The sequence below is a fragment of the Heptranchias perlo genome, chromosome 20 (assembly GCF_035084215.1).
Source record: "Heptranchias perlo isolate sHepPer1 chromosome 20, sHepPer1.hap1, whole genome shotgun sequence".
Classification (NCBI taxonomy): Eukaryota; Metazoa; Chordata; class Chondrichthyes; order Hexanchiformes; family Hexanchidae; genus Heptranchias; species Heptranchias perlo.
The window spans coordinates 30196694-30209959 of record NC_090344.1 but is presented as its reverse complement, the minus strand read 5'-3'; the positions used below and the strand labels follow the sequence as shown (position 1 = coordinate 30209959).

Below are 13266 nucleotides of genomic sequence, written 5' to 3'. Positions count from 1 at the left end.
GGAGGGCGGTTGGTGGTAATCTGCAGGAGCTTTTCTTGCACTTGTTTGACCTGATGCCATGAGATTTCATGGGGTCCAGAGTCAATGTTGAGGACTCCCAGGGCCACTCCCTCCCGACTGGATATCACTGCACCGCCACCTCTGGTCGGTCTGTCCTGCCGGTGGGACAGGACATGCATAGGGATGGTGATGGAAGAATCTTGGACGTTGGCTGAAAGGTATGATTCTGTAAGTATGGCTATGTCAGGCTGTTGCTTGACGAGTCAGTGGGACAGCTCTCCCAATTTTGGCACAAGTCCCCAGATGTTAGTGAGGAGGACTTTGCAGGGTCGACTGGGCTTGGTTTGCCTTTGTCGTGTCCGGTGCCTAGTGGTCCGATGCCGGGTGGTCCGTCCGGTTTTATTCTTATTATGACTTTTATTAGCGAGATTTTACAACTGAGTGGCTTGCTAGGCCTTTTCAGAGGGCAATTAAGAATCAACCACATTGCTGTGGCTCATTTATACTCACTCACAGTTCACATATAAACATCGCATTCATATATACTCACCCACAGTTCATATATAAACATCGCACTCATATTTTTACACCCACAGTTCACATATAAACATCGCTCTCATATATAAACTCATTCGGTTTATAAAGCAACAGCGCGCTCATAAACCCACACCCAGTTTATAGTAGCAGATCGGTACCGATCGCCGATAGAGCTCTCAGATTCCGAGAGTCCGAAGTAGCAGCGACCGAACAAATTCTGGATCTCATCCTTAAGACAGACCGGTCGATCCACCTGTAAAATTACATCGCACTTGGATATCAGGGAGGGTAATGGTTTCTGAGAATGTATCAGGGAGCCTAATGGCTTCTTAGTGGCGATCCATCGGGGCAAGGGGATCTCAGAGAGGGGAAGGGACTGTCAGAGGGTATCAGAGAGTGTAAGGGGATCTCAGAGCGGGGAAGGGATAGTCAGATGTCATCAGAAAGTGTCAGGGGGCTCAGAGAAGGGAAGGGACTGTCAGAGGGCATCGGAGAGTACATTAAGAACTGAGAGAGGGGAAGGACTGCCGAGTCTGAGAGAGTGTAAGGGGGCTCAGGGCAGATCTGTGCAAGGGGCACTCAGTGGGTATGAGAGAAGGTAAAGAACGCTGACAAGGTTCAAAGATGATGATGGACTCTCTGAGGTCAGAGACAGAGTGTATCAGAGAAGTTAAGGAGCTCAGCGAGAATCAAAGAGGGTAAGGGGGGCTCAGGAGGTATCAGAGAGGCGAATGGATCCAGAGATATCATCTTCTAAATATTACAATTTCGAACATTCAACATTTTTGATAACAGCAATAAATGAAGCCGATTGAACCGATAATCTGCCGTGTCCCATCTGGAGGGAATGAGAAGGTCGAATCGGGAGGGACTGGATATTTGCCAACGCTCAAGGTTTCATTTCACACAGCTCAGTGTTGTGTCTGTTTTTTAACTGGATTTCATGAACTCGAGAAAAGAGGTTGCAATTTGAAAATTTTATTACCCATTGTGAAAAATAGAACACAAATCGCCCAACGTGGGGCTCGAACCCACGACCCTGAGATTAAGAGTCTCATGCTCTACCGACTGAGCTCGGCGGGCTGGTTGCTAAAATTTTTCCCATTCTATTATTGTAGATAGACAGCTGTTGGCTTTGCTGCAGGGGTTCAGTTCGTTCTGCAATCTCAGGGTTTCTCCTTCTGTGCACCTGATTTTCATTCTGGAGTCAGTTTGATGTCTTTTGCACGTCATTCAGCACCACGCTGAGCTGAAAAGGAACATCGGAACAGGAGAGGGCCATTCAGCCCCTCTTCCTGCTGTGCCATTCAATTCGATCATGATGTGATCTGCAACTCAACTCTCCTTCCCCGCCTTGGACACAAATCCCTTGGAACCCAAACCGAGAAATGATCTATCAATATCAGTCTTGAAAATTTGAATTGAGCCACAATCCACATCATTTTGGCCGAGAGAGTTCCAGCTTTCGGCCGTATTTTGTTTGCTAAAGTAATTCCTGATTTCTTGCCTGATTGGTCTGTCTCCAATTTCAAGATTAAAACCTCTCATTATGGATTCCGCCAACATAGAGAGAGATGACACAAAGATAGACAGAATTATAAGCAGTGCAGATGGAAGTATGAGATCACAGAGAGATATTACTAGATTAAGTGAATGGGCAAAACTGCGGCAAATGGATTTCAACGTAAGCAAGTTTGAGGCCGTCCACTTTGGACCTCAAAAAGATAGATCAGAAAACATATTAATGGATGTTACTCCAAAAAATTTACCTCATGACATTTTGTGTGGATTCGCTTGTTTCTCAAGTCTGCCAAACTTTTAAAAGTGACCAAAATATTGCAATAGGAAACTTATGGCCCGTACGGGTATCGAACCCGCGACCTTGGCGTTATTAGCACCACGCTCTAACCAACTGAGCTAACCGGCCATGTATACAGCTTAGCATTATGGGCTTACCCGCGTGCTGGGTAGTTTGTGTTTATTTTTACACCAGCTGACAGGGTTTTACAACGAATATTGAATAAACCACATCCCTTAAACATTGTTACTTGTTTCTGTATATACTGTCGAGGATGTAGATCAAAATTAACAAACAAAGAGCACTTTAATGTAACAAATTAAATTCCGATCAATATTATTTTACGAACAATCAACAGCCCATCCATAAAACACTGCCCCGCTATCAAACCTGTGGGAAGGATCCTGAGCTACTGTGAAAATGATATCACCGCAACGTGATTCGATCACGCTGCGTTTTGACGTTGAGTCAGATGTCTGTCTGTCTATCTGTCTGTCCGTTTATCCGTCTGATTGGGTCTCGGCCTTATTCTCAGGCCAGGCTTTTTGTTTGCTGGCTGCAGGCCTCGCTCCCCGACTGACTGAACAACGACCGAATCAATGACTGTGACTGACTGTCTGCCCATTTATGGCCACATTTCTGAGTTCCTGCCTTCGCTCTGTGTCGCAGGCCTGTCTCTGTCCCTTAGGATCACAACACACCCACAAGCTTCACGACTGAACGCAGGTTTGGTCAGTCTGTCCTCGCAGGTCCTTCGGAAGCGAATGATTTTGAACTGAATTATTTCTTCCTGAGTGACTTGTGAAGTTTTGTTCAGTGATATGTTTGCGAAAGAGAACGAAGGAAATAGTTAGTGTGCAATTCGACATTTCTCTACATCGGAATAGAAAACGTGTTTGGATGGATAGAAGAGGTCTGAAAGGATGGCCGATCGGCTGTGGGTGGCACCGAATTCTGCAGTGGCTGCAGTGGTTCATTACCGGTAATGAAAATGAGGTAATATACTACCACAAGCTGCCGGTGAAAATCATTCAATTTCCCAAACTTGACCCACCGAATCAAATGAAGCTGCTGGGAAAGCTACAAGACAACGCCGGTCTAGCGGGCATCGTTTGAAGCAACTGGCAGTTTAAAGTAGCATCTGCAGCCATGCAAGTACTGCCATGTGCCGCTGCGATCGCCGAGTGGTTGATGCGTTAAATTCAATATCAAATGGAGTTTTCCTTCGCAGGTTTGATTTCTGCTCGCTGAATTATTGTTTAAAGATCCGTTCAATGCTCAAATGAATGAACTGGATCTAATTCACTTCATTTATCTCTCTCAGAGCATGAGAGCTACTCGAGCGTGGCCGGCGCTTTCAATTGGGTGCCCAATGTACTCTTGCAAAATTCAAATACACAAGAAAGAATCTTGCTCAATCTGCAACTAAAATTCTGCTACTTTGCAGAACCACCCATTTATAAGCGACTTTATTTACATGAATCTCTCTATCTCTCCTTGTCTCTATGTTGTCCCCTGATGGACTTCTCAGGCTTCCTGGAACGGTAAAGGCTGATCTAACCTGCAACACCAGCAGGGAAAGGTAAAGTAAAAAAAGACTGAGACGGTCGGAAAAGTAAAGGTGCAACCCAGCTGATAAATTCGTAGCTAATGTCTCCACATTTTTGTCTCTTCGCCCTCACAGTGAAAGAAACCAGCAATGTGAGTAAAATATACTTCTGGTAGCTTGTATACTCTGACGATGCCGAGACAGATGCCAATGCAGCTTCAGATTAACTAATTCTGAAAAGTATTATTTGAAAAAACAAGTCGTACATTGTAAACGAATTTAGTAAAGAGAGGCTAATATTGGTGACTGGAAATAGGTAGTCTACAACTTGATATTGCTGCAAATAGGAATAGAAAACGAGATTGGGTGGACAGAAGCGGTTGGAAAGGATAGCCGATCGGCTGAAGACTATGGTGAAATTTTAGACCGGATGCAGGGCTTTCTAGCAAGCGGTTCGTTGGTCTCGGGGTATGATTCTCGCTTTGGGCGTTTTTCTAATGAAATATGCGAGAGGTCCCGGGTTCAAATCCCGCACGAGCCCTGTTATCTCATTGCTTTTTAGTGAAAAGTCACCAATTGGATTCTGACATCTTTGCAGTTGTTCGAATTGAATGGCCCTGTTATCTCATTGCTTTTTAGTGAAAAGTCACTAATTGGATTCTGACATCTTTGCAGTTGTTCGAATTGAATGATATTTGAGCTCCAGAGGACAAAGTTAAGAAGTTTCCAAGGCGCAACACACACGGAGCAAATAAAATGTCTCCAGATGATGTGGAGATTGAAGCTGAATGTGAATTTACCCCAATTTAGGCGGTCTCATTGATATTAGATGACGGGATCGGGAACCACATATTCAAGTTTGCCGATGACACAAAGATAGACAGAATTATAAGCAGTGTGGATGGAAGAATGAGATTGCAGAGAGATATTACTAGATTAAGTGAATGGGCAAAACTGCGGCAAATGGATTTCAATGTAAGCAAGTTTGAGGCTGTCCACTTTGGACCTCAAAATGATAGATCAGAAAACATATTAATGGATGTTACTCCAAAAAATTTACCTCATGACATTTTGTGTGGATTCGCTTGTTTGGAAAGTCTGCTGAACTTTTAAAAGTTACCAAAATATTGCAATAGGAACCTTATGGTCCGTACGGGAATCGAACCCGCGACATTGGCGTTATTATCACCAAGCTCTAACCAACTGAGCTAACCAGCCATGTATGCATTTTAGCTTTATGGGCTTACCCACGTGTTGGGCAGTTTGTGTTTATTTTTACACCGGCTGACAGGGTTTTTGGACGAATGTTGATGACACCACATCCCTTGAACATTGTTACTTGTTTCTGTACACATTGTCGAGGATGTAGATCAAAATTAACAAACAAAGAGCACTTTAATGTAACAAATTAAATTCCGATCAATATTATTTTACCAACAATGAACAGCCCATCCATAAAACACTGCCCCGCTATAAAACCTGTGGGCAGGACACTGAGCTACTGTGAAAATGATATCACCGCAACGTGATTCGATCACGCTGCGTTTTGACGTTGAGTCAGATGTCTGTCTGTCTATCTGTCTGTCTGTTTATCCGTCTGATTGGGTCTCTGCCTTATTCTCAGGCCAGGCTTTTTGTTTGCTGGCTGCAGGCCTCGCTCCCCGACTGACTGAACAACTACCGGGCCGTGTGTCAGAATCAATGATTGTGACTGACTGTCTGCCCATTTATGGCCACATTTCTGAGTTCCTGCCTTCGCTCTGTGTCGCAGGCCTGTCTCTGTCCCTTAGGATCACAACACACCCACAAGCTTCACGACTGAACGCAGGTTTGGTCAGTCTGTCCTCGCAGGTCCTTCGGAAGCTAATGATTTTGATCTGAATTATTTTTCCTGAGTGACTTGTGAAGATTGGTTCAGTGATTTGTTTGCGAAAGAGAACGGAGGAAATAGTTAGTGTGCAACTCGACATTTCTCTACATCGGAATAGAAAACGTGATTGGATGGATAGAAGAGGTCTGAAAGGATGGCCGATCGGCCGTGGGTGGCACCGAATTCTGCAGTGGCTGCAGTGGTTCATGACCGGGAATGAAAATGATGTAATATACTACCACAAGCTGCCGGTGCAAATCGTTCCATTTCCCAAACTTGACCCACCGAATCAAATGAAGCTCCTGGGAAAGCTACAAGACAACGCCGGTCTATCGGGCATCGTTTGAAGCAACTGGCAGTGCAAAGTAGCATCTACAGCCATGCAAGTACTGCCATGTGCCGCTGCGATCGCCGAGTGGTTGAAGCGTTAAATTCAAGATCAAATGGAGTTTTCCTTCGCAGGTTTGATTTCTGCTCGCTGAATTATTGTTTAAAGATCCGTTCATTGCTCAAATGAATGAACTGGATCTAACTCACTTCATTTATCTCTCTCAGAGCATGAGAGATACTAGAGCGTGGCCGGCGCTTTTAATTGGGTGCCCAATGTACTCTTGCAAAATTCAAATACACAAGAAAGAATCTTGCCCAATCTGCAACTAAAATTCTGCTACTTTGCAGAACCACCCATTTATAAGCGACTTTATTTCGATGAATCTCTCTATCTCTCCTTGTCCTTGTCTCGATGTTGTCCCCTGATGGACTTCTCAGGCTTCCTGGAACGGTAAAGGCTGATCGAACCTGCAACACCAGCAGGGAAAGGTAAAGGAAAAAAAGACTGAGACGGTCGGAAAAGTAAAGGTGCAACCCAGCTGATAAATTCGTAGCTAATGTCTCCACATTTTTGTCTCTTCGCCCTCACAGAGAAAGAAAACAGCAATCTGAGTAAAATATACTGATGGTAGCTTGTGTACTCTGACGATGCCGAGACAGATGCCAATGTAGCTTCAGATTAACTAATTCTGAAAAGTATTATTTGAAAAAACAAGTCGTACATTGTAAACGAATTTAGTAAAGAGAGGCTAATATTGGTGACTGTAAATAGGTAGTGTACAACTTGATATTGCTCTATATAGGAATAGAAAACGAGATTGGGTGGACAGAAGCGGTTGGAAAGGATAGCCGATCGGCTGAAGACGATGGTGAAATTTTAGACTGGCGCAAAGGCTTTCTCTCAAGCGGCTCGTTGATTTCGGGTTGTGATGCTCGCTTTGGGCGTTTTTCTCATGGAATATGCGAGAGGTCCCGGGTTCAAATCCCGGACGAGCCCTGTTATCTCACTGCTTTTTAGTGAAAAGTCACCAATTGGATTCTGACATCTTTGCAGTTGTTCGAATTGAATTATATTTGAGCTCCAGAGGACAAAGTGCAGAAGTTTCCAAGGCGCAACACACACGGAGTAAATAAAATGTCTCAAGATGATGTGGAGATTGAAGCTGAATGTGAATTTACCCCAATTTAGGCGGTCTCATTGATATTAGATGACGGGATCGAGAACCACATATCCAAGTTTGCCGATGACACAAAGATAGACAGAATTCTTAGCAGTTTGGATGGAAGAATGAGATTACAGAGAGATATCACTAGATGAAGTGAATGGGCAAAACTGCGGCAAATGGATTTCAACGTAAGCAAGTTTGAGGCCGTCCACTTTGGACCTCAAAAAGATAGATCAGAAAACATATTAATGGATGTTACTCCAAAAAATTGACCACATGACATTTTGTGTGGATTCGCTTGTTTCTCAAGTCTGCCAAACTTTTAAAAGTTACCAAAATATTGCAATAGGAACCTTATGGCCCGTACGGGGATCGAACCCGCGACCTTGGTGTTATTAGCACCACGCTCTAACCAACTGAGTTAACCGGCCGTGTATACATCTTAGCTTTATGGGCTTACCCGCGTGTTGGGTAGTTTGTGTTTATTTTTACACCATCTGACAGGGTTTTACAACGAATATTGAATAAATCACATCCCTTAAACATTGTTACTTGTTTCTCTATGTACTGTCGAGGATGTAGATCAAAATTAACAAACAAAGAGCACTTTAATGTAACAAATTAAATTCCGATCAATATTATTTTACCAACAATGAACAGCCCATCCATAAAACACTGCCTCGCTATAAAACCTGTGGGCAGGACCCTGAGCTACTGTGAAAATGATATCACCGCAACGTGATTCCATCACGCTGCGTTTTGACGTTGTGTCAGATGTCTGTCTGTCTATCCGTCTGATTGGGTCTCTGCCTTATTCTCAGGCCAGGCTTTTTGTTTGCTGGCTGCAGGCCTCGCTCCCCGACTGACTGAACAACTGTCAGAATCAATGACTGTGACTGACGGTCTGGCCATTTATGGCCACATTTCTGAGTTCCTGCCATCGCTCTGTGTCGCAGGCCTGTCTCTGTCCCTTCGGATCACAACACACCCACAAGCTTCACGACTGAATGCAGGTTTGGTCAGTCTGTCCTCGCAGGTCCTTCGGAAGCTAATGATTTTGAACTGATTTATTTTTCCTGAGTGACTTGTGAAGTTTTGTTCAGTGATATGTTTGCGAAAGAGAACGGAGGAAATAGTTAGTGTGCAACTCGACATTTCTCTACATCGGAATAGAAAACGTGATTGGATGGATAGAAGAGGTCTGAAAGGATGGCCGATCGGCTGTGGGTGGCACCGAATTCTGCAGTGGCTGCAGTGGTTCATTACCGGTAATGAAAATGAGGTAATATACTACCACAAGCTGCCGCTGAAAATCATTCAATTTCCCAAACTTGACCCACCGAATCAAATGAAGCTCCTGGGAAAGCTACAAGACAACGCCGGTCTATCGGGCATCGTTTGAAGCAACTGGCAGTTTAAAGTGGCATCTACAGCCATGCAAGTACTGCCACGTGCCGCTGCGATCGCCGAGTGGTTGAAGCGTTAAATTCAACATCAAATGGAGTTTTCCTTCGCAGGTTTGATTTCTGCTCGCTGAATTATTGTTTAAAGATCCGTTCAATGCTCAAATGAATGAACTGGATCTAACTCACTTCATTTATCTCTCTCAGAGCATGAGAGATACTCGAACGTGGTCGGCGCTTTTAATTGGGTGCCCAATGTACTCTTGCAAAATTCAAATACACAAGAAAGAATCTTGCCCAATCTGCAACTAAAATTCTGCTACTTTGCAGAACCACCCATTTATAAGCGACTTTATTAAGATGAATCTCACTATCTCTGCTTGTCTCTTGTCTCGATGTTGTCCCCTGATGGACTTCTCAGGCTTCCTGGAACGGTAAAGGCTGATCTAACCTGCAACACCAGCAGGGAAAGTTGAAGGAAAAAAAAGATTGAGACGGTCGGAAAAGTAAAGGTGCAACCCAGCTGATAAATTCGGAGCTAATGTCTCCACATTTTTGTCTCTTCGCCCTCACAGTGAAAGGAAACAGCAATGTGAGTAAAATATACTTATGGTAGCTTGTATCCTCTGACGATGCCGAGACAGATGCCAATGTAGCTTCAGATTAACTAATTCTGAAAAGTATTATTTGAAGAAACAAGTCGTACATTGTAAACGAATTTAGTAAAGAGAGGCTAATATTGGTGACTGGAAATAGGTAGTGTACAACTTGATATTGCTGCAAATAGGAATAGAAAACGAGATTGTGTGGACAGAAGCGGTTGGAAAGGATAGCCGATCGGCTGAAGACTATGGTGAAATTTTAGACCGGCTGCAGGGCTTTCTAGCAAGCGGCTCGTTGGTCTAGTGGTATGATTCTCGCTTAGAGCGTTTTTCTAATGGAATATGCGAGAGGTCCAGGGTTCAAATCCCGGACGAGCCCTGTTATCTCACTGCTTTTTAGTGAAAAGTCACCAATTGGATTCTGACATCTTTGCAGTTGTTGGAATTGAATTATATTTGAGCTCCAGAGGACAAAGTGCAGAAGTTTCCAAGGCGCAACACACACGGAGTAAATAAAATGTCTCAAGATGATGTGGAGATTGAAGCTGAATGTGAATTTACCCCAATTTAGGCGGTCTCATTGATATTAGATGACGGGATCGAGAACCACATATCCAAGTTTGCCGATGACACAAAGATAGACAGAATTCTTAGCAGTTTGGATGGAAGAATGAGATTACAGAGAGATATCACTAGATTAAGTGAATGGGCAAAACAGCGGCAAATGGATTTCAACGTAAGCAAGTTTGAGGCCGTCCACTTTGGACCTCAAAAAGATAGATCAGAAAACATATTAATGGATGTTACTCAAAAAAATTGACCACATGACATTTTGTGTGGATTCGCTTGTTTCTCAAGTCTGCCAAACTTTTAAAAGTTACCAAAATATTGCAATAGAAACCTTATGGCCCGTACGGGGATCGAACCCGCGACCTTGGCGTTATTAGCACCACGCTCTAACCAACTGAGCTAACCGGCCATGTATACATCTTAGCTTTATGGGCTTACCCGCGTGTTGGGTAGTTTGTGTTGATTTTTACTCCATATGACAGGGTTTTACAACGAATATTGAATAAATCACATCCCTTAAACATTGTTACTTGTTTCTGTATATACTGTCGAGGATGTAGATCAAAATTAACAAACAAAGAGCACTTTAATGTAACAAATTAAATTCCGATCAATATTATTTTACCAACAATGAACAGCCCATCCATAAAACACTGCCCCGCTATAAAACCTGTGGGCAGGACCCTGAGCTACTGTGAAAATGATATCACCGCAACGTGATTCCATCACGCTGCGTTTTGACGTTGTGTCAGATGTCTGTCTGTCTATCCGCCTGATTGGGTCTCTGCCTTATTCTCAGGCCAGGCTTTTTGTTTGCTGGCTGCAGGCCTCGCTCCCCGACTGACTGAACAACTACCGGGCCGTGTGTCAGAATCAATGACTGTGACTGACTGTCTGCCCATTTATGGCCACATTTCTGAGTTCCTGCCTTCGCTCTGTGTCGCAGGCCTGTCTCTGTCCCTTCGGATCACAACACACCCACAAGCTTCACGACTGAATGCAGGTTTGGTCAGTCTGTCCTCGCAGGTCCTTCGGAAGCTAATGATTTTGAACTGAATTATTTTTCCTGAGTGACTTGTGAAGTTTTGTTCAGTGATATGTTTGCGAAAGAGAACGGAGGAAATAGTTAGTGTGCAACTCGACATTTCTCTACATCGGAATAGAAAACGTGATTGGATGGATGGAAGAGGTCTGAAAGGATGGCCGATCGGCTGTGGGTGGCACCGAATTCTGCAGTGGCTGCAGTGGTTCATTACCGGTAATGAAAATGAGGTAATATACTACCACAAGCTGCCGCTGAAAATCATTCAATTTCCCAAACTTGACCCACCGAATCAAATGAAGCTCCTGGGAAAGCTACAAGACAACGCCGGTCTATCGGGCATCGTTTGAAGCAACTGGCAGTTTAAAGTGGCATCTACAGCTATGCAAGTACTGCCACGTGCCGCTGCGATCGCCGAGTGGTTGAAGCGTTAAATTCAACATCAAATGGAGTTTTCCTTCGCAGGTTTGATTTCTGCTCGCTGAATTATTGTTTAAAGATCCGTTCAATGCTCAAATGAATGAACTGGATCTAACTCACTTCATTTATCTCTCTCAGAGCATGAGAGATCCTCGAACGTGGTCGGCGCTTTTAATTGGGTGCCCAATGTACTCTTGCAAAATTCAAATACACAAGAAAGAATCTTGCCCAATCTGCAACTAAAATTCTGCTACTTTGCAGAACCACCCATTTATAAGCGACTTTATTTCGATGAATCTCACTATCTCTCCTTGTCTCTTGTCTCGATGTTGTCCCCTGATGGACTTCTCAGGCTTCCTGGAACGGTAAAGGCTGATCTAACCTGCAACACCAGCAGGGAAAGGTGAAGGAAAAAAAAGATTGAGACGGTCGGAAAAGTAAAGGTGCAACCCAGCTGATAAATTCGTAGCTAAAGTCTCCACATTTTTGTCTCTTCGCCCTCACAGTGAAAGGAAACAGCAATGTGAGTAAAATATACTTATGGTAGCTTGTATACTCTGACGATGCCGAGACAGATGCCAATGTAGCTTCAGATTAACTAATTCTGAAAAGTATTATTTGAAGAAACAAGTCGTACATTGTAAACGAATTTAGTAAAGAGAGGCTAATATTGGTGACTGGAAATAGGTAGTGTACAACTTGATATTGCTGCAAATAGGAATAGAAAACGAGATTGGGTGGACAGAAGCGGTTGGAAAGGATAGCCGATCGGCTGAAGACTATGGTGAAATTTTAGACCGGCTGCAGGGCTTTCGAGCAAGCGGCTCGTTGGTCTCGGGGTATGGTTCTCGCTTTGGGCGGTTTTCTAATGGAATATGCGAGAGGTCCCGGGTTCAAATCCCGGACGAGTCATGTTATCGCACTGCTTTTTCGTGAAAAGTCACCAATTGGATTCTGACATCTTTGCAGTTGTTCGAATTGAATTATATTTGAGCTCCAGAGGACAAAGTGCAGAAGTTTCCAAGGCGCAACACACACGGAGTAAATAAAATGTCTCAAGATGATGTGGAGATTGAAGCTGATTGTGAATTTCCCTCAATTGAGGCGGTCTCATTGATATTAGATGACGGGATCGAGAACCACATATTCAAGTTTGCCGATGACACAAAGATAGACAGAATTATAAGCAGTGTGGATGGAAGAATGAGATTACAGAGAGATATTACTCGATTAAGTGAATGGGCAAAACTGCGGCAAATGGATTTCAACGTAAGCAAGTGTGAGACCGTCCACTTTGGACCTCAAAAAGATAGATCAGAAAACATATTAATGGATGTCACTCCAAAAAATTAACCTTCTGACATTTTGTGTGGATTCGCTTGTTTCTGATGTCTGCCAAACTTTTAAAAGTTTCCAAAATATTGCAATAGGAACCTTGTGGCCCGTACCGGGATCGGACCCACGACCCTGGCGTTATTAGCACCACGCTCTAGCTAACTGAGCTAACCAGCCATGCATACATCTTTGCTTCATGGGCTTACCCACGTGTTGGGTAGTTTGTGTTTATTTTTACACCGGCTGACAGGATTTTTGAACGAATGTTGAATAAACCACATCCCTTGAACATTGTTACTTTTTTCTGTATACATTGTCGAGGATGTAGATCAAAATTAACAAACAAAGAGCACTTTAATGTAACAAATTAAATTCTGATCAATATTATTTTACGATCAATGAACATCCGATCCCGAAAACACTGCCCCGCTCTAAAACCTGTGGGCAGGACCCTGAGCTGCTGTGAAAATGATATCACCCCAACGTGATTCGATCATGCTGCGTTTTGACGTTGAGTCAAATGTCTGTCTGTCTATCTGTCTGTCTGTTTATCCGTCTGATTGGGTCTCTGCCTTATTCTCAGGCCAGGCTTCTTGTTTGCTGGCTGCAGGCCTCGCTCCCCGACTGACTGAACAACTACCAGG

The 13266-nt window shown here is 43.7% G+C and overlaps 6 non-coding genes across 6 annotated transcripts; 1 reads left to right on the top strand and 5 right to left on the bottom strand.

The window, feature by feature from the left end:
* Positions 1–1547: 1547 nt before the first annotated feature.
* Positions 1548–1620, bottom strand: trnak-cuu (transfer RNA lysine (anticodon CUU)). The gene has a single exon. It is a non-coding gene; the product is annotated as a tRNA-Lys (tRNA).
* A 770-nt stretch (positions 1621–2390) lies between these two features.
* trnai-aau (transfer RNA isoleucine (anticodon AAU)) lies at positions 2391–2464 on the bottom strand. Its single transcript has one exon. It is a non-coding gene; the product is annotated as a tRNA-Ile (tRNA).
* Positions 2465–5028: 2564 nt separating this feature from the next.
* trnai-aau (transfer RNA isoleucine (anticodon AAU)) lies at positions 5029–5102 on the bottom strand. Its single transcript has one exon. It is a non-coding gene; the product is annotated as a tRNA-Ile (tRNA).
* A 2505-nt stretch (positions 5103–7607) lies between these two features.
* Positions 7608–7681, bottom strand: trnai-aau (transfer RNA isoleucine (anticodon AAU)). The gene has a single exon. It is a non-coding gene; the product is annotated as a tRNA-Ile (tRNA).
* A 1863-nt stretch (positions 7682–9544) lies between these two features.
* Positions 9545–9634, top strand: trnas-aga (transfer RNA serine (anticodon AGA)). Its single transcript is given in 2 exon segments — positions 9545–9580; positions 9599–9634. It is a non-coding gene; the product is annotated as a tRNA-Ser (tRNA).
* A 526-nt stretch (positions 9635–10160) lies between these two features.
* trnai-aau (transfer RNA isoleucine (anticodon AAU)) lies at positions 10161–10234 on the bottom strand. Its single transcript has one exon. It is a non-coding gene; the product is annotated as a tRNA-Ile (tRNA).
* Positions 10235–13266: the final 3032 nt, after the last annotated feature.